General features: G+C 44.5%; 1 protein-coding gene across 2 annotated transcripts in view; it reads left to right on the plus strand.

Moving 5' to 3' along the window:
* Nucleotides 1-17,435, plus strand: part of LOC310700574 (aquaporin-6-like) — a 273,203-nt gene extending 255,768 nt beyond the window's left edge. Inside the window, exon 6 of one of the 2 annotated variants that reach the window (XM_083490463.1) lies at nt 6,907-7,003. The gene's annotated coding sequence lies outside the window, so the exon portion shown is untranslated. Of the gene's footprint in view, nt 1-6,906; nt 7,004-17,363 lie in introns of those variants that run through there. The other variant, XM_083490462.1, reaches the window with a different exon arrangement.
* Nucleotides 17,436-18,425: the final 990 nt, after the last annotated feature.

Below are 18,425 nucleotides of genomic sequence, written 5' to 3' on the forward strand. Positions count from 1 at the left end.
TGAACGAATTCCTAGCCCCACAAATAACCCAGAGATGCATTTTAAATAAAAGGACACATTCTACTCATGTTAAAAACACGCTAATTCCCGGACTGTCCGCGGACCGGATTGAGAAGGCAATTGGGCCGTATTCGGCCCACAGGCCTTAGGTTGCCTATCCTTGGGCTAGAAACCTGTTAGGAAAGCAAATACAGTGGTACCTCAGGTTACATACGCTTCAGGTTACATACGCTTCAGGTTACAGACTCCGCTAACCCAGAAATAGTGCTTCAGGTTAAGAACTTTGCTTCAGGATGAGAACAGAAATTGTGCTCCGGCGGCGTGGCGGCAGCAGGAGGCCCCATTAGCTGAAGTGGTGCTTCAGGTTAAGAACAGTTTCAGGTTAAGAACAGACCTCTGGAATGAATTAAGTACTTAACCCGAGGTACCACTGTATGTAATAAAAGGGAGGGAGAAAGCAGATATGAAAGCAGCAAGTTGCAACAGCCATGCAAACTGTGTCCTAGACACCATATTGCAAGGGGGGGGATTCTTCATGTGTAATTGTTTTTGTGTTCAGTTCAATCAATCAATTTATTAACAATTTGACAGTCTGTCTGAGAAGCGGGTTGTTCCTTGGTCTTGATTTGGAAGCATGAAGGAGAGATTCCAGCAACGAATCCCACCCCCTCCCCAACCAGCCTCTTGTGCCAATGGGCAATCGCTTATTGTTGCTAAAAATTATGCCTTGCTTCCCTTCTGAATTCGCCTCGTCGGCGCCCCGAATGAGTACATGCGAGTGGCAGCCCTTTCCGTCTTTTGCGTGGGAACTGGGGCCGTGAAGTGGAGGGGAAAACCTCATCACACAGCACAAGCAAACATTCGGCCCCAGGGCCCTATTATGCGTATGTTTGCAAAGCGGAGTAGGCTGTGTCGCTGCCGGGGTCTTTAGCATATTAAACACCCGACTTCACGGCCTATAAACAAGAGCAGGGATTTTGTTGGTGCGCAAGTGTGGGATGACAGTGGTGGCTGCTGAAATCCTGCAAATGAGATCAAGCCCACAGCTGAGGCTCCAAAAATGTCTCCTTCCCCACACACGTACTCAGCCTAGTTGGCAAGGAATGAAAGCACGGGGAAACTTAGCATTCTGGGAGACAGATGGCGTCTTTTGAAAAGGGCATGTGCCGCTCTTCCTCCTCCCACAAAGCAAGAATGGGACAGGTTCACCTGCAAGGATGGAGCTGGTCTCAGACTGCCAACGGCCCACTTAACCACAAAACAAAAAACATGCCCCTCTTCTGTGCCCTTTCAAAGCAGCTTGAAATATGGAACTCTTTTCATAGCTTAGAGAGAAAAAGTGGTGCAGAAAGCATCTACTGTTCCATTTGTATTTTCTTCCAAAACAGAATCACAGAATTGCAGACCCTCCAAGTGTATCTTTTTCCCAGACAGATCCCGGATTTACAGAAGCCGTTCTGGTTTTGGATTTGATCCCGGAATGTCCCGCTTTTCCTTCGGACGTCCCTATGTTCTTCGGAGAAATGTTGGAGGGTGGGGAGTTATGGGAGCCTTTAGAAGAAACCTGAAGGCAGCCCTGTACAGTGGTACCTCGGGTTACATACGCTTCAGGTTACATACGCTTCAGGTTACAGACTCCGCTAACCCAGAAATAGTGCTTCAGGTTAAGAACTTTGCTTCAGGATGAGAACAGAAATCATGCTCCCGCGGCGTGGCAACAGCAGGAGGCCCCATTAACTAAAGTGGTGCTTCAGGTTAAGAACAGTTTCAGGTTAAGTACGGACCTCCAGAACGAATTAAGTACTTAACCTGAGGTACCACTGTATAGGGAAGGTTTTTTTTTAATGTTTAATGTTTTATTATGTTTTCATATATGTTGGGAGCCACCCAGAGTGGCTGGTTACAAATAATAAAATTGTTGTTGCTGTTGTTATGAGAATTATAAGGTCTAAGATATAAAATAAATGTACCAAGCAAACACATACATAAATATATAAACCGCATGTCTGAAACAGTACGGGGGGGGGGGGGAGGGAGTCCTGAAACCATTTTGTCTCTCCCAAACTGACCTCAAATGTTTCTCTGCAATGAGGGAGGAAATAGGGAAAACCTCCCCATTGTCTCTTTGCTCACAAATCCTGCCTTAAGGGCACATTTAATATATGACTAGGGCGAGCCTGTGACCTGGACTCAGGAATTAAGTATTTATCATCACAAAAGAATGACCAGGCTCTCCAGGTTAACCCATTAACAGCCAGGTAAACCCATCAACAGAGGATGCGGGTGGTGCTGTGGGTTAAACCACAGAGCCTAGGACTTGCCAATCAGAAGGTCGGCGGTTCAAATCACCGCAACGGGGTGAGCTCCCGTTGCTCAGTCCCTGCTCCTGCCAGCCTAGCAGTTCGAAAGCACGTCAAAGTGCAAGTAGATAAGTAGGTACCGCTCCAGCGGGAAGGTAAACGGCGTTTCTGTGGACCACTCTGGTTTGCCAGAAGCGGCTTAATCATGCTTGCCACATGACCCGGAAGCTGTACACTGGCTCCTTCAGCCAATAAAGTGAGATGAGCGCCGCAACCCCAGAGTCGGTCATGACTGGACCTAATGGTCAAGGGTCCCTTTACCTTTAAACCCATCAACAAGTTTCCTGCCAGACAGGATTCTGTTGTAGAAAGCCCCTTCTGTGATGTATGTATGCTGTATTGGGGGGTGATCTTGGGCTATACAGAGGGACGCGGGTGGCGCTGTGGTCTAAACCACAAAGCCTAGGGCTTGCCGATCAGAAGGTCGGCGCTTCAAATCCGCATGACGGCGTGAGCTCCCATTGCTCGGTCCCTGCTCCTGCCAACCTAGCAGTTCGAAAGCACGTCAAAGTGCAAGTAGACAAATAGGTACCACTCCAGTGGGAAGCTAAACGGCATTTTCTGTGCGCCGCTTTGGTTCGCCAGAAGCGGCTTAGTCATGCTGGCCACATGACCTGGAAGCTGTACACCGACTCCCTCGGCCAATAAAGCGAGATGAGCGCCGCAACCCCAGAGTCGTCCACGACTGGACCTAATGGTCAGGGGTCCCCTTTACCTTTACCTTGGGCTACGCACCTTCTGTGATGTATGTATAATGTATTGGGGGGTGGTCTTGGGCTGCTGGTGGCAATTTTAAAAGTCTATATAAGGCCTTGCACACCATTGTTCAGGGTTCTCCTCCCTCCTGCATGTGGTGAGTGGGGACCCTGTTGCAACAGTTTAATAAAGATCAGGCTTACTAGCTGCTTTGCTTCTCAGTATTCTCTGGTTGACCTCTGTTCTTTTCTCCTACCGATAGAGAACCTACAAAAGGACTCTATGTGTGCTCTTGGGTACCCCATAAGGAAAAAGGAGCAGTTTTTTTTCTTATAAGTTGTTGAATAGGATGTCCCTCTTTTCATCGGAGAAATGTTGGAGGGTATGGAATTGTAGAGCTGGGACCCTGAGGATCATCTACCCCAGTGTTTACCAAACATGGGACTCCAGCTGTTTGGGGACTACAATTCCCATCATCCCTGACCACTGCTAGCTAAGGATGATGGGAACTGTAGTCCTATCATCTGGCGCAACTCGGAGCATGCTGATGTTGCATGCAAATGCCCCATGGTTTGCCTGCATAGCTGCCATAGAATTTTGAGGGGGGTCACCCCCCTCCTTGAAAATTTGGGTGGCCCTAAGCCCCCCGCCCCCTAAATGGTGCACCTGCCCATTGATAGGCTTCTCATCCATGAATCTTCTTTTAAGGACATCCAGGTTGGTGGCCATCGCTGTCTCCTGTGGCAAGGAGTTCCATAGTTTAACTGTGTGAAGGCGTGCTTTCTCTTATTTCCCTTTTCATCTGCTTCACGCTATGGCCTTACTTCGTGTACTGAACTTACTCAGAGCGCAGGCTCTGAGTATCTATAAGGCTTCCTAGGCACTCCCATCCCCCTCTCTGAGTTTATGAGATTTAACCAACCATGCTGTGGAATAGCCATTGTCTCCAGGCCATTAGAGCAGAAGCTGCTTTCATGTAATTGAGTTTATTTCTGTAAATTAATACAATCTTAAGTGTGGCTGGTAAACTCTCTGATCCCACAGGCTTTGGAGGCCAGTTTCTCTGAGAAAAGGGGGGGGGCGAAGAGGGATGTAATCTTGATGCATCAAAATGCAGCTGATTGCAGGTTGGCGTGTATATAAATGAGGCTCCATCCAGGCAGAATTAAAAATATCTTTCACCATATCGCATCTGACGTATTCACAAAGAGCAGAGAAGTCTTTGCCTCCTATCCAATTTAGCCTCCTTCTTACTAAACAGTATATGCAATGAAGGCTGCAGTCCTGTGCACACCTGGCAGTCTTCAGGTTACCTCTAAATACACACCTGAGTTGGATCATGACACAAGTCACTGTGCAGTTTATGGAAATGACTTTGCCTGATGCCACCACTTCCCAGCATATTTTGATTATTTTTATTCCAGGCCTGGTCTGGTCTGCCCTTTCAATAAGATACAGAGCAGGGAGCCTTTAGAGGTGTGGTGGCCTGGGGAATATTATTATTATTAATTTATTATTATTATTATTATTATTATTATTATTATTATTATTATTATTATTGCATTGCATTATGATATGCAAAATGAACCACGGAAAGAGAAGAAGGGAAGTCATTTATATCTTAAGGATGTAAAAGGAGTATCTTAAATTGTAAAACAGAAAACTTAATAAAAATTATATACAGTGGTACCTCGGGTTACAAACGCTTCAGGTTACAGACTCCGCTAACCCAGAATAATAATAATAATAATTTATTATTTATACCCCGCCCATCTGGCTGAGTTTCCCCAGCCACTCTGGGCGGCTCCCAATCAGTGTTAAAAACCCAGAAATATTACCTTGCGTTAAGAACTTTGCTTCAGGATGAGAACAGAAATCGTGCGGCAGCGGCATGGCGGCAGCGGGAGGCCCCATTAGCTAAAGTGGTGCTTCAGGTTAAGAACAGTTTCAGGTTAAGAACAGACCTCCGGAACAAATTAAGTTCTTAACCCGAGGTACCACTGTACAAAAGAAAGAAAGAAAGAAAGAAAGAAAGAAAGAAAGAAAGAAAGAAAGAAAGAAAGAAACCAGGGTGGCTTCTGTATATCTGGGACTGTCCCTGGAAAATTGGGACACTTTTGAGGGGCTGGGATTCCTATGTCCTTGTGTTCAGAGCATGCTTTGTAGTAAGAGAGGAATTTCGAAGAGGAGAGAGTGGGAGCGCTGTTGGAGAGAGAAGGGACCCAGTTTTTTAATAGTGCCACAAAGAAAAAAAATAAAAAAAATAAAAGAGCAAGCACAGTGCAAGGATAAGAGAGAAATCCAAGCAGAGTTATAGCCCCTCGCAAAGAATCTATCAAAGTCAGTAATACAAGTGATGGGATCAATGTTGGTTTGCGCGTCAGAAGCCACGGGCTGTAAACTGCCAGCCGATTGCAAATACTGAACCCGTTTTACAGCAGAGGAGGCCCCACTGGCTGCAATCCGAAAACGACCACTCCATAGAAAAGCCAGGATTGGAGCCATAAAATTATGACAGCCCTTGTAATGCCTATTGCAGCGAGGCCCGTGGGGGCTCTTTTTAATGCACATAGCTTTTCATAATAAATTCCACTTCGGGGCGTCGCTGACCCGAGTGATTCTCACCCATCATGTCTCCAGCCTGTGGAGCTTCCTGGCTCGCTCTCGCTTAAATGTTAAATAAATAACTAGCCTTAAGCTCTAATCACAGGGACTGTTTAGCATTTAGATGGCAAGGAAGTGGCTGAACGCTCAGGGCACCAAACGGCCAGGAGAGGAGATATCTGAGAGGTTGTAGGCTCACACAGCTCTGGAGACAGCCATCCTATCTCAGTAGTCAGAAAACAGGAGCCACGTCCGAGGAAACAAAGCAGAAAAGGGGCTGCTAGTGGAACCCTAAGTTTATCGGCTTTCTCATTGCTTCTGTGACTGTCGTTTGTTTTAAACTGTTTTGTTTTAAAGTGTCCCAGATTCCAATTGAAATAAAAAATTTAAGGTTATATATATATATATTTGTACCCTGCCCAACTGGCTGGGTTTCACCAGCCACTCTGGGCGGCTTCCAACAAAGATGAAAAATACCGTTTTTTTCACTCTATAAGACACACCATGATGATGATAATAATAATAATAATAATAATAATAATAATAATAATAATAAATTTTATTTATATCCTGCCCTCCCCAGCCAAAGCCGGGCTCAGGGCGGCTAACAACAATCAAATAATCAAACAATCAAATAATCAAATAATCTAACCAGACCATAAGATGCACTTAGTTTTTGGAAGAGGAAAACAAGAAAAAAATATTCTGAATCCCAGAAGCCAGGACAGCTAGCGGCATCATTGCGCAGCAATCCCGCTGGCTGTCCTGGCTTATGGGATATCCGCGCGCAGCCTCTCCCGGGCAAGGGGAGCCTTTATCCCCTGCCTGGGAGAGGCTGCGTGGCTAAGGCTCCCCCAAGAGCCGCGCTCCCTTCAAAGAGCGCGTGGAGTGTGTGTGCGGCTCTTGGGGGCTTTTCCCCGAGGAGGGAGAAGGGCAGCTCTTCTCCCTCCTCAGGGAAAAGCCCCGAACAGCCGCACACACGCTCCACACGGCTCTTTAAAGGGAGCGCTGAGCAGAGCCTCCCGCCTGCATTCGCTCCATAAGACGCACACACATTTCCCCTTATTTTTTAGGAGGGGAAAAGTGCGTCTTATAGAGCGAAAAATACGGTACATTAAAGTGTCACACATTAAAAACTTCTCTGAACAGGGCTGCCTTCAGATGTCTTCTATGTGTTAGGTAGTTGTTTATCTCTTTGACATCTGATGGGAGGGCGTTCCACAGGGCGGGCGCCACAACTGAGAAGGCCCTCTGCCTGGTTCCCTGTAGCTTTGCTTCTCGCAATGAGGGAACTGCCAGAAGGCCCTTGGCGCTGGACCTCAGTGTCTGGGCAGAACGATAGGGGTGGAGATAAATGTTCATAACTGCATATATAAACCACATGTCTGAAACCCCACAGAAAAAGTCCTGAAACCATTTTGTCCCTCCTAAATTGACCAAAAATATTTCTCTGCAAGGTCGAAGGGAAATGGAGAAGCCTCCCTATTGTGTTTTCATTCACAAATCCTGTCTTAAGGGTATATCTGTGCATGAATAGGGTGAGCCTGTGACCTGGCTCAGGACAAAAGACTGGCCAGGCTCCCCAGGGTATCCAATCAAGTGACTATTAACAGGTAAACTGCCAGACAGGAGATAAACAACGCACTCAGATTTCTGTTGTAGACCGCCGTTTCTGTGATGTAGGTATGATGCTTTTGAGGGGTGGTCTTGGGTTACACCCCTTCTGTGATGTATGTAGGGATGTATGGAAGTGAGAGCTGGACCATAAAGAAGGCTGATCGCCAAAGAATTGATGCTTTTGAATTATGGTGCTGGAGGAGACTCTTGAGAGTCCCACGGACTGCAAGAAGATCAAACCTCTCCATTCTTAAGGAAATCAGCCCTGGAAGGACAGATCCTGAAGCTGAGGCTCCAATACTTTGGCCACCTCATGAGAAGAGAAGACTCCCTGGAAAAGACCCTGATGTTGGGAAAGATGGAGGGCGCAAGGAGAAGGGGACGACAGAGGACGAGATGGTTGGACAGTGTTCTCAAAGCTACCAGCATGAGTTTGACCAAACTGCGGGAGGCAGTGGAAGACAGGAGTGCCTGGTGTGCTCTGGTCCATGGGGTCACGAAGAGTCGGACATGACTGAATAACTAAACAACAACAATGGCCTTTGAATATCAAGATGCCAGGCTGTGGGACAATATGCTATTAGAATTTAATATTTCAAGAAGACTTGGGTGGAGCATGCTACCAGATTCACTGAAAACTGTCATTTGAGATTTGCTTCCTACTACCCAAGGAGCCACTTTCCCCCTTCAATTTTGTCTTTGCTTTGAAAATGGGTGGAAGGTGTGGGTTACCCAGAACCCCAAAGGGCTCTGGAGAGATCCAGCACTGTCTTCCTGCTGTCAACACAGCCACCCTCTTTCCCCAACGGGGCATGTGAACCCTTCCTCCCCAGGAATGAAGTGAGGAAATCATGCTTGGCCTCCAGGCTTCTCCATCCCAGCAGCTTCAGAATCTTGCGCTTGTCACAGCAATTGGTGGGATGATCTGTGACCACGGAAAGAGCCTTGACTGCAACGGCAGAGAGAAAGCGAAAAGGAGGCATGTGCGCATGATACTCACATATGTAACCACAGTGGCTGGTACTGTGATATGTGACCAAAACACACACACACAGAGAGAGAGGGGGAGAGAGAGAGAGCACAACATACATAAAGGTAAAGGTAAAGGACCCCTGACAGTTATGTCCAGTCGCAGATGACTCTGGGGTTGCAGCTCTCATCTCGCTTTACAGGCCGAGGGAGCCGGCGTTTGTCTGCAGACAGTTTTTGCGGGTCATGTGGCCAGCATGACTAAGCCGCTTCTGGCAAAATCAGAGCAGTGCACAGAAATGCCGTTTACCTTCCCGCCAGAGTGGTACCTATTTATCTACTTGCACTTTGAGTTGCTTTCGAACTGCTAGGTTAGCAGGAGCAGGGACTGAGCAACAGGTGCTCACCCCATTGCAGGGATTCAAACTGCCGCCCTTCTGATTGGAAAGCCCAGAGGCTCAGTGGTTTACACCACAGCACCACCCACCACATACATACATCAGAGCAATGTCTGATAACAGACCCTCCAAGTGTCCCTCTTTTCCAGGGACATCCCAGATTTACAGAAGCCATCCCAGTTTTTTATTTGATCCCGGAAAGTAAATATGCAACCTTTCGAAGACATTTGAAGGCAGCCCTGTATAGTTTTACTATGTTTTTTTATATGTGTTAGAAACCACCCAGAGTGGCTGGGGCAACCCAGTCAGATGGGTGTGGTGTAAATAGTATTATTATTATTATTATTATTATTATTATTATTATTACTACTACTACTACTACTACTACTACTACTATTATTATTATTAAATAGGATGTGCCCATTTTCATCAGAGAAATGTTGGAGGGTATGTGATGAATGTATTTGAATGTGGTTTTTGGAGAGATTCTGGAGCATCCTTAAGAAAAAGGGCGAAATTTCCTGGAAAAAGAAGAGATCACAACAACAAGCTTTTTATAAAAAAATGGAAATGGTTTATTGAATATGCATAAATAAACTGTAAACAGATAAGGACATTGGCAGGATCATTGTAATAACCTGCAGTTTCATAAGAGTAAATAGTTAAAGTAGATTCATAAAAGAATAAATTAAGCTAATTCAGAATATGCAGGAAATGATAAATTTAAATTTAAGGAAGCGCAGAAAGAGGAAGAAGGAAGTTGAGTTTTGAAATGTTAAAATGACTGTAGAACTATTGAAATGTATATAACTGAAAATTAATTCTTTTTTTTTAAGGGCCCGTCCAGACATCCTTTTTATTGTACATCGATGGTCATTTGTGTTCATGATGATATTGGGGCATTTATTTTCAATCCTGCTTTCAAAATCCTGCCTGTCTGCAAATGTTTTGGGGCAGTCATACCACTTCGTTTCTAATTGGTGTATGTCCAGTAACTTCCTGCTGAAATCCTATAATTTTTGCACTGCAAATGTTCCAGTGTGTGTGTGTGTGTGTGTGTGCAGGAGGGGGCAGTTCTCCCCCTTCCATTGCACTATAGTGGAAAAGGGCCTTCTAGGTGGCAATAATGCGACAACACCGGGGAAGCATTGCAGAACAACTACTAAAGCAGAATGATGCGCAGACAGTCCTGTATAAACCCAGCATGAATGCACTTGTATTGCATCAATGGTATATAGAAGAATACACCCCCCCACACACAAAAACAGTTTGGAGGGACCCCAATTTAGAGGAGGTGCAAATCGGGTCCAGCCTCTCTCTTTGCAAGATTCACAAAAGGACAGAGGGCACAGTTTCTCCCCTGATACAAGTGGAGCAAAATTGGAGCCACAGAGTGCATCAGGATGGCGACTATTTAATTCAGACTCCAGACAGGTACTGGTAAATCTCTCCCCCCCCCACCCCACCCCGCATTTCATTCTCATAAAATAAAATAACACAACTCTATTTTAAAAAAGATGGGAGGGAAGCATTAATTAACCTCCCCCGCCCCTGCGGGAACAGAAACTGACAATAAGACGCAATTAAGAGACTCTGCAAAGGGCAATTGACTTCAGGAATCATGCTGAGCACAAGGAGAAGCAATGAAAGGGGCACAGCCTGTGAGCAAGAAGCTTTTAATTAACACTGGGAAGGGTCCAGCAACTTACCGGTACGTCTGAGTAAACATGACAGCCAAAGTGGGAAGGGCATTCCTGGATAATATAGGACTGTATTAAGAGCTGTGTGGAACCGCCCAGTGCTTGAATTACGGAGGGGAGAGGCAAGGGGTAAAATGAAATCTGTAAGTCCCACTCTTCTGACTCTCCAAATTTAATCAAAGCATGCCTTCTAAAAACAGTAGCTAAAGGTAAGGTGGACCACCTCTGGGCTTCCTATAATTTGCTTCTAATTTACTCTAGCTTTCAGCTAATTGCTGAAAAGCAATATCTGCAAAGCACTGAAGGGCTCTTATGTGGAGCAACCCTAGACTTGACTCACAAGTCGCCATTCTCTTCTAATCCTATTGGGCTCCTTTCCCAAAATCAAAATTCTTCCTCTCTCTGTCTTTCCCCAAAGAGGTGTTAACATTCTCAGAAGTTAAGCAAAGCATCAGACGTACTATGCAGGGTAATTGATCTCCTTTTCCATCAGTCTGGAAAGAACGTTGCCACTTTCAACAGGAAGCATTCATCTCAAAACATGGGACCCGCCCCACCCTCACCTATCAGACAGAATAATAACCCTTTGTCATTCTAACTAGGTAAACGAAGATATTAAAGTGGGTGCAGGTAGCCATGCCTACATCATAGCTGTCAACTTTCCCCTTTTCTTGCGAGGAATCCTATTCAGAATAAGGGAATTTCCCTTTCAAAAAGGGAAACGTTGACAGCTATGGCCTACATCCTTCCAGGTTCCATTTCGAGCAGCAGTCCTTCTTGCAGGTAAGGTGCATGCCGCCATGCCACACATATGCGCAGGCGCACCCATACACTATATTTTGTTTCCAAAAGACACACAATGTGTACTTGTCATAGAGGGCAGTGCTTTGGTCTGCCATCACTCAGAAGCTGGATTATGTAGAAAGGAGAGAACAAGAAAGAGAATCAGGGCAGTAGGAAACTTGAAGATTCACCCACACCTCCATACACAGTGAGTCATATACATGCAGATAGATAGATATAGATATAGATATAGATATAGATATAGATATAGATATAGATATAGATATAGATATAGATGTAGATGTAGATGTAGATGTAGATGTAGATGTAGATGTAGATGTAGATGTAGATGTAGATGTAGATGATATAGATATAGATATAGATATAGATATAGATATAGATATAGATATAGATATAGATATAGATATAGATATAGATATAGATATAGATATAGATATAGATATACAGTGGTACCTCGGGTTAAGTACTTAATTCGTTCCGGAGGTCTGTACTTAATCTGAAACTGTTCTTAACCTGAAGCACCACTTTAGCTAATGGGGCCTCCCGCTGCTGCCGCACCGCCAGAGCACGATTTCTGTTCTCATCCTGAAGCAAAGTTCTTAACCTGAAGCACTATTTATGGGTTAGTGGAGTCTGTAACCTGAAGCGTATGTTACCCGAGGTTCCACTGTATAGATATAGATATGATATTGTTTAGTAAAGGGACTCCTGACCATTAGGTCCAGTCGCGGACAACTCTGAGGTTGCGGTGCTCATCTCGCTTTTTTGGCTGAGCATGTGGCCAACATGACTAAGCTGCTTCTGGCAAACCAGAGCAGCGCATGGAAACGCTGTTTACCTTCCCACCAGAGCGGTACCTATTTATCTGCTTGCACTTTGACGTGCTTTCGAACTGCTAGGTTGGCAGGAGCAGGGACTGAGCAACGGGGGCTCACCCTGTCACAGGGATTCAAACCACCAACCTTCTGAGCGACAAGTCCTAGGCTCTGTGGTTTAACCCACAGCACCACCCGCGTCCCATGGTATTGTTTATATATACATAAACAGAGATTTCCCACACCAGCTTTCATCCTTACTGCTTTCTGCAGTAATAAACTACATGCTTGCTCTGACATTTATTTGCCATTTGCTCTGACATTTATTTGCCCAAATTTGCCATTTAGCCTCATGAAAAATTCCTTTGGAGGGTTGTCACTGATAATGCTTTACCATCATGGAGTGACCCTTACATTATCATCATCATCGTCACCACCACCACCATCATCATCATCATATATTTATACCCCGCCCATCTGGCTGGATTTCCCCAGCCACTCTATGCGTCTTCCAACTGAATATTAAAAACATAATACAGCATCAAACATTAAAAACTTCCCTAATCAGGGCTGCCTTCAGATGTCTTTTAAAAGTAAGATAGTTGCTTATTGCCTTGACATTTGCTGGGAGGACGTTCCACAGGGCAGGAGCCACTACCGAGAAGGCCCTCTGCCTGGTTCTCTGTAACCTCACTTCTTGCAATGAGGGAACTGCCAGAAAGCCCTCGGCACTGGACCTCAGTGTCCCTCCTCCCCGAACTAGAAGGAGAAATCACTACTGAAGCTGTTACGCTGATGCTGTAAACATAGCCTAATCCTTCACTTCTAATCTATAACATTTAAAAAATCACTGGACCAATATTCCAGAGACTAGACATTGTGTTTCAAGCCTCTATCTTCAACATTTTCTGTACAGACCTGCCCAGTTACTAAGGTTATCGTTGCAAGGCTGCCCACACCTGAGATAAGCAAGGAAAGGAATGGGAAATTCATGGTGGTAGCACCATAGCAATAGATTGCTTTCTCCTGCTCTGTTCTTCTAATGCTGAGTCTATTGACACTTAGGCACCAGGTAAGAAGAATAAGATTTTGTCTTCCTAAGTTTTTAATAGCTTTTAAGTGGTGTCTTGTGACTAGCTCTTGAGAGGGCTCTGTTGCTGCTGTCATTCAGAATTTATTTAAGGGGGGGGATCTGCTCTGATTGTTTTATTGTTAGATATTTAAAACTTTGCAGTGGAAGCTTTCTTGGAACTGTTATAGGGCAAGGCTAGAAATAAATTGTTGTTGTTGTTTAGTCGTTTAGTCGTGTCCAACTCTTCGTGACATCCTGGACCAGAGGACGCCAGGCACTCCTGTCTTCCACTGCCTCCTGTAGTTTGGTCAAACTCATGCTGGTAGCTTTGAGAATACTGTCCAACCATCTTGTCCTCTGTCGTCCCCTTCTCCTTGTGCCCTCTATCTTTCCCAGCATCAGGGTCTTTTCCAGGGAGTCTTCTCTTCTCATGAGGTGGCCAAAGTATTGGAGCCTCAGCTTCATGATCTGTCCTTCCAGTGAGCACTCAGGGCTGATTTCCTTCAGAATGGATAGGTTTGATCTTCTTGCAGTCAATGGGACTCTCAAAAGTCTCCTCCAGCACCACAACTCAAAAGCATCAATTCTTTGGCGATCAGCCTTCTTTATAGTCCAGCTTTCACTTCCATACATCACTACTGGGAAAACCATAGCTTTTACTATACGGACCTTTGCTGGCAAGGTGATGTCTCTACTTTATAAGATGCTGTCTAGGTTTGTCATTGCTTTTCTCCCAAGAAATAAATACTAAACTACAAAATACTAAACTACAAAATAAATACTAAACTACAAAATCTTAAAAGTCATTGGACTGAACTGTTTTCAGATAACTGGGGGATGGGGCCTCCTTGTGCCCCTTATATTGCCTTTAAAGACAGCCTCTTTCTCTATTGTTTTATAAAGGGCAGTGGAGGACATGATTTGACTATAATGCAGGAGGAGGGTGTCATGGGGCTGTTGTGGATTTCATGAAGAACCTCCTGCATAACCCATAATTTGAACACAGGCTCTGTATGAAATGGCCCCGGTGGGTCTTAATTTCCAGAGGAATAGTGTTGTCATAGAAAAGCACTAGTTTCCTGCTATATACAACAGGAAATGAAGTGTTTTTCTATGAGAAGCTATCCCTCTGGAAATTAAGATGAGAGAGTTGGGATGACTGCCCTTTGCATTGAGAAAACAAGTCATTTGTATTGCAACCTCCCCACCCATCCCTTCACCCACCCACATCAAGGGCCCATTGCTCACCTCCAACAGAATAATTATCCAACTTTGTGCTGGGGAGATCAGGGGGAGGGAAACAGCCCTTGCGATGGCAAAGTCCCCACCCATTCCAAGGCTCCCCCATCTTGGCATGATTTATAGCTCCAGCCATGCCTCCTTCCATTCTATCTCTTCCGGGGATTGATAATTCTGCCCCATCTCTGCATTGGGCAGAACTGGGTGATTCAATCATTCCTGATGCCAAAACACAGCTCCATTGTCTGCTTTCAGAGGAGGGTGCTTATTGTGTCTCTGTGTGAGTCAGCTCTCTGGGCTTCCTTCCTTCCAAACAGCCACCACCGGCAGTAGAAAGCTTCTCAGCAGATGTGACCTGATCATGGTAATGATACTGGCCTTGAGCAATAGCCAAGGCTCAAAGATGGAGGAAGGGAAGTCTGTCAAGTCCACCATTGCAGCTAGGTTCCTGATATCAAAACTGTGGCTGGTGGTTATGAACCCACAGACCCTAAACAAGGACCCTCATGGATGCCTCCTTAGTCTGATTCCCTTGAGAAAACAAGTACCTCCTTCTCCACAGCTCCTGAACACCACCAAGTGGAGAAGCCACTGCAAAGAGACGCAGTGGCCTCCAAGACAAGGAAATGACCATTTAGGAAGCCATACTCCCCAGCGAAAGTGGAATTATCTGAATCGAGAGTGTTACAAATCCTCTGTCAACTTCCAGCTTTTGTTGGAGCAAGTACTGGGAGCTGTCCAAGGTGCTAAACAGTCACACAGTCTCTCCTGATGCAGAGAAAAGGCTGCCAATTGGGTTGCTATGTGAGCTGGCCTCATTCCGATGAGTAGCTATATCTATAGGTCTGTGATTCATGCAGAAGCACCTGGGATAGGCTCCTCTGAAGGCGGATATTCCTCATTCTTAAACCACTTTTGGGGATAAGAGGTAATAGAACAAGTGTGTGTTCCACTTTTAATTTGGAGAAAAGTCTCCTAGCTATAAGATGTTTGGGAAGTGCTGCTCCAATACAGTGGAAGAATCTTTTCCTCGTAGGGGTGTATTAGGGGCTGAAAATAATGATTATTCAAAAGCTGTAAAGGGGTAAAGCTCGCAGACAATTAGCAACTCCCCAAACCTGTAAGTGGGAGGATCAGGAGGCACCTTAGCTGGACCAGAGAAATACACACAGTCTTCTTCTTCTTCTTTGGCGATCACTTGTAGCTGAGTAAGATTGTCTTCCATAAACACGGTTTTAAAAGTGAGTCCGTAAGTGACTGTGGAGGCCAATTCTGGATCCACACGTTCTTCATCAGTGGCGACATAGGTTTCCGGGCAGGAGTTGATCACAGCAAGAGTTTGCCACGCGTGTCTTCTTCTTAGCACATTTCTCCCTTGTCCTGAGTTCAAGTGTCTTCAAAGCCCATGACACCTTTGGTAAAGGCTGTTCTCCAATTGGAGCGCTCACAAGCCAGTGTTTATACTACCTTTTTTTTTTAAGATTTGCCTTGAGAGAGTCTTTGAACTTCTTTTGTTGACCACCAGCATTACGCTTTCCATTTTAAAGTTTGGAATAGAGTAGTCACTTTGGAAGACAGTAATCAGGCATCCTTACAACATGACCAGTCCAACGAAGTTGATGTTGAAGAATCATTACTTCGACACTAGTGATCTTTGCTTCTTCCAGCACACTGGCATTAGTTCGCCTGTCTTCCCAAGTGATGTATAAACAACACACAGGTAGTTTAATGATGATTGGACACTTTATTTACTAGTCATAGTGATAACTAAATATTTTCCTGCCTTGTCATGCAGAAGGAGGATTATATTCAAAAGATTTTAAGCCCCAAAATCCAACTATTCTGGACAACAGCAATACGAGAAATATGTAAAATAACTAGGCAAGTATTAGACATCACCCAGAATTGGCCCTACTAAACATCTTCCAAGACAACAATGCCCATTTACACCACAAAGCACTCATAACCCACCTACTTTCAGCAGCCAGAAACACCATAACCAAACACTGGAGAAACCTGTCAGGAGTAAGCAGGGACCAATGGTACCAAATAGTATGGGAAACAGCCCTACTAGAAAAATTAACCAATAAACTGAAACTGACACGGGGACAAACAGAAGAAGACGCCTTTACCCTGGTATGGCTCCCCCTTTTCACATACACAGCCCAACAAGACAATGACAATAATCCACCAACAGCATACAAATCAATATGGCTAACCTGATCCAAAACACTCACCCACCCCACTCACACAGGAAAACAAAGATCACCACAGCCAATCACAAACAACCACACCCTAGGCCAACCCCAACCTCTCTCACCACCAAAGGAACACAAATGAACAGCAGAGAACCTGCACGAGCAACGCTGACACAAAACCCTACATACATCAAGCATAATAGAAACATCGCCACCCAACCCCATCCCCCCCATCTCTCCCCCCCCCCATGTCTCAACAAATGAAACTGATTTGTAAAAATGTTACATGGAAAAAATATGAGAGACATTACACATACTTCTGTAAAACAAGAGAATCTTTAATAAAAACAAAAAACAAAGATTTTAAGCAAAGTAGAAAGATTTCTTCTCCACATATGAAAGCCTCCGCGGCCTACAAGAGTGGCAGGGAGTCTGCTTGGATGTTTCAAAAGTGGCCCTCATCTCAGGGTGCTTGACCTCTTAATACCCTCATTATCGCACCAAATATCATCACTGCTACTTATATTAACTGGATTGACCGAGCAATTTCTCCCACCCCTGGCCACATCATGAATTCTACTCATTTCTGATAAAGAATGCAGTTATTTGCCTTGTTCCTTTGCACACCGATCTTAATCAGTCAGCCAGACATCTGTGGCTTTTCTTGGCCACAGGTCTCGCTCAAACCAGTTGACTTCTCCCTTTCAGACCACGGGTGTCTAGACCGCTGGCCTTTTGTCATACTGTGTGACTTCTTTTATAGTAAATGTTTGCTGCCTTCTGCCTTTTTACAGTAATATGCCACCTGAGGCCTTAATGAGGTTACCGATCCTGAAGCAAAGTGCTTAAAACAGAGGTTTTAAGACTGAAAACAGGCTCTATAGCCACTAGAAGTCTATTGCCAATATACCGTATTTTTCGCTCTATAAGACGCACCAGACCACAAGACGCACCATGTTTTTGGAGGAGGAAAACAAGAAAAAAAATATTCTGAATCTCAGAAGCCAGAACAGCAAGAGGGATCGCTGCGCAGTGAAAGCAGCAATCCCTCTTGCTGTTCTGGCTTCTGGGATAGCTGCGCAGCCTGCATTCGCTCCATAGGACGCACACACATTTCCCCTTACTTTTTAGGAGGGAAAAAGTGAGTCTTATAGAGCAAAAAATACGGTATGTGCATATGTTGAAGCAGATTTCCACAAAATTGGTAAATTTAAAACTCAAAATTGGTAAATTTAAAACAGATGGTCTTAGCTCCCAGTGGCCTTAATGAATTACTTCATAATAAATAATAGTAAGGATTTTATTATTTGTACCCAGCCCATCTGACTAGGTTGCCCTAGCCTCATTATCTGGGCAGCTTCCAACATATACAAAAACATAACAAAACATAAAACATTAAAAATGTCCCTTTATGGGACTGCCTTCAGATGTCTTCTAAAAGTTGTATAGTTACTTATCTCCTTGACATCTTTATACATTTAGATTGATATATACATACATATATACAGTTTTATTAAATCTCCAAAGATATTTCAAAACACTTATCATTCTGACATACATAACTTCTTCTTCTTGACTTTCCACCACTCGTTTCCTGATGTTTATTTTTATTACTCCTTTTTATTAGCTATTTTAAAACACATACATTTTCATTACCTAAGCCTTAATATCATTAATTATTTCAATAACCCACTGCTTATATTTCAAATCCTGACTGCGACTTGATGTTTGAGTGATAGTTTGATAGACAATCCATCAAAGGTTTTCATTCTTCCTTAGTTGTATAGTTACTTATCTCCTTGACATCTGGTGGGAGGGCGTTCCACAGGGCCACTACCGAGAAGGCCCTCTGCCTGTATCTTCACGTCTCGCAGTGAACAAACTGCCAGAAGACACTCAATGCTGGATCTCAGTGTCTGGGCTGAGCAGTGGGGGTGGAGATGCTCCTTCAGG

The sequence above is a fragment of the Podarcis liolepis genome (assembly GCF_965112155.1).
Source record: "Podarcis liolepis genome assembly, chromosome: 2".
Lineage (NCBI taxonomy): Eukaryota > Metazoa > Chordata > Lepidosauria > Squamata > Lacertidae > Podarcis > Podarcis liolepis.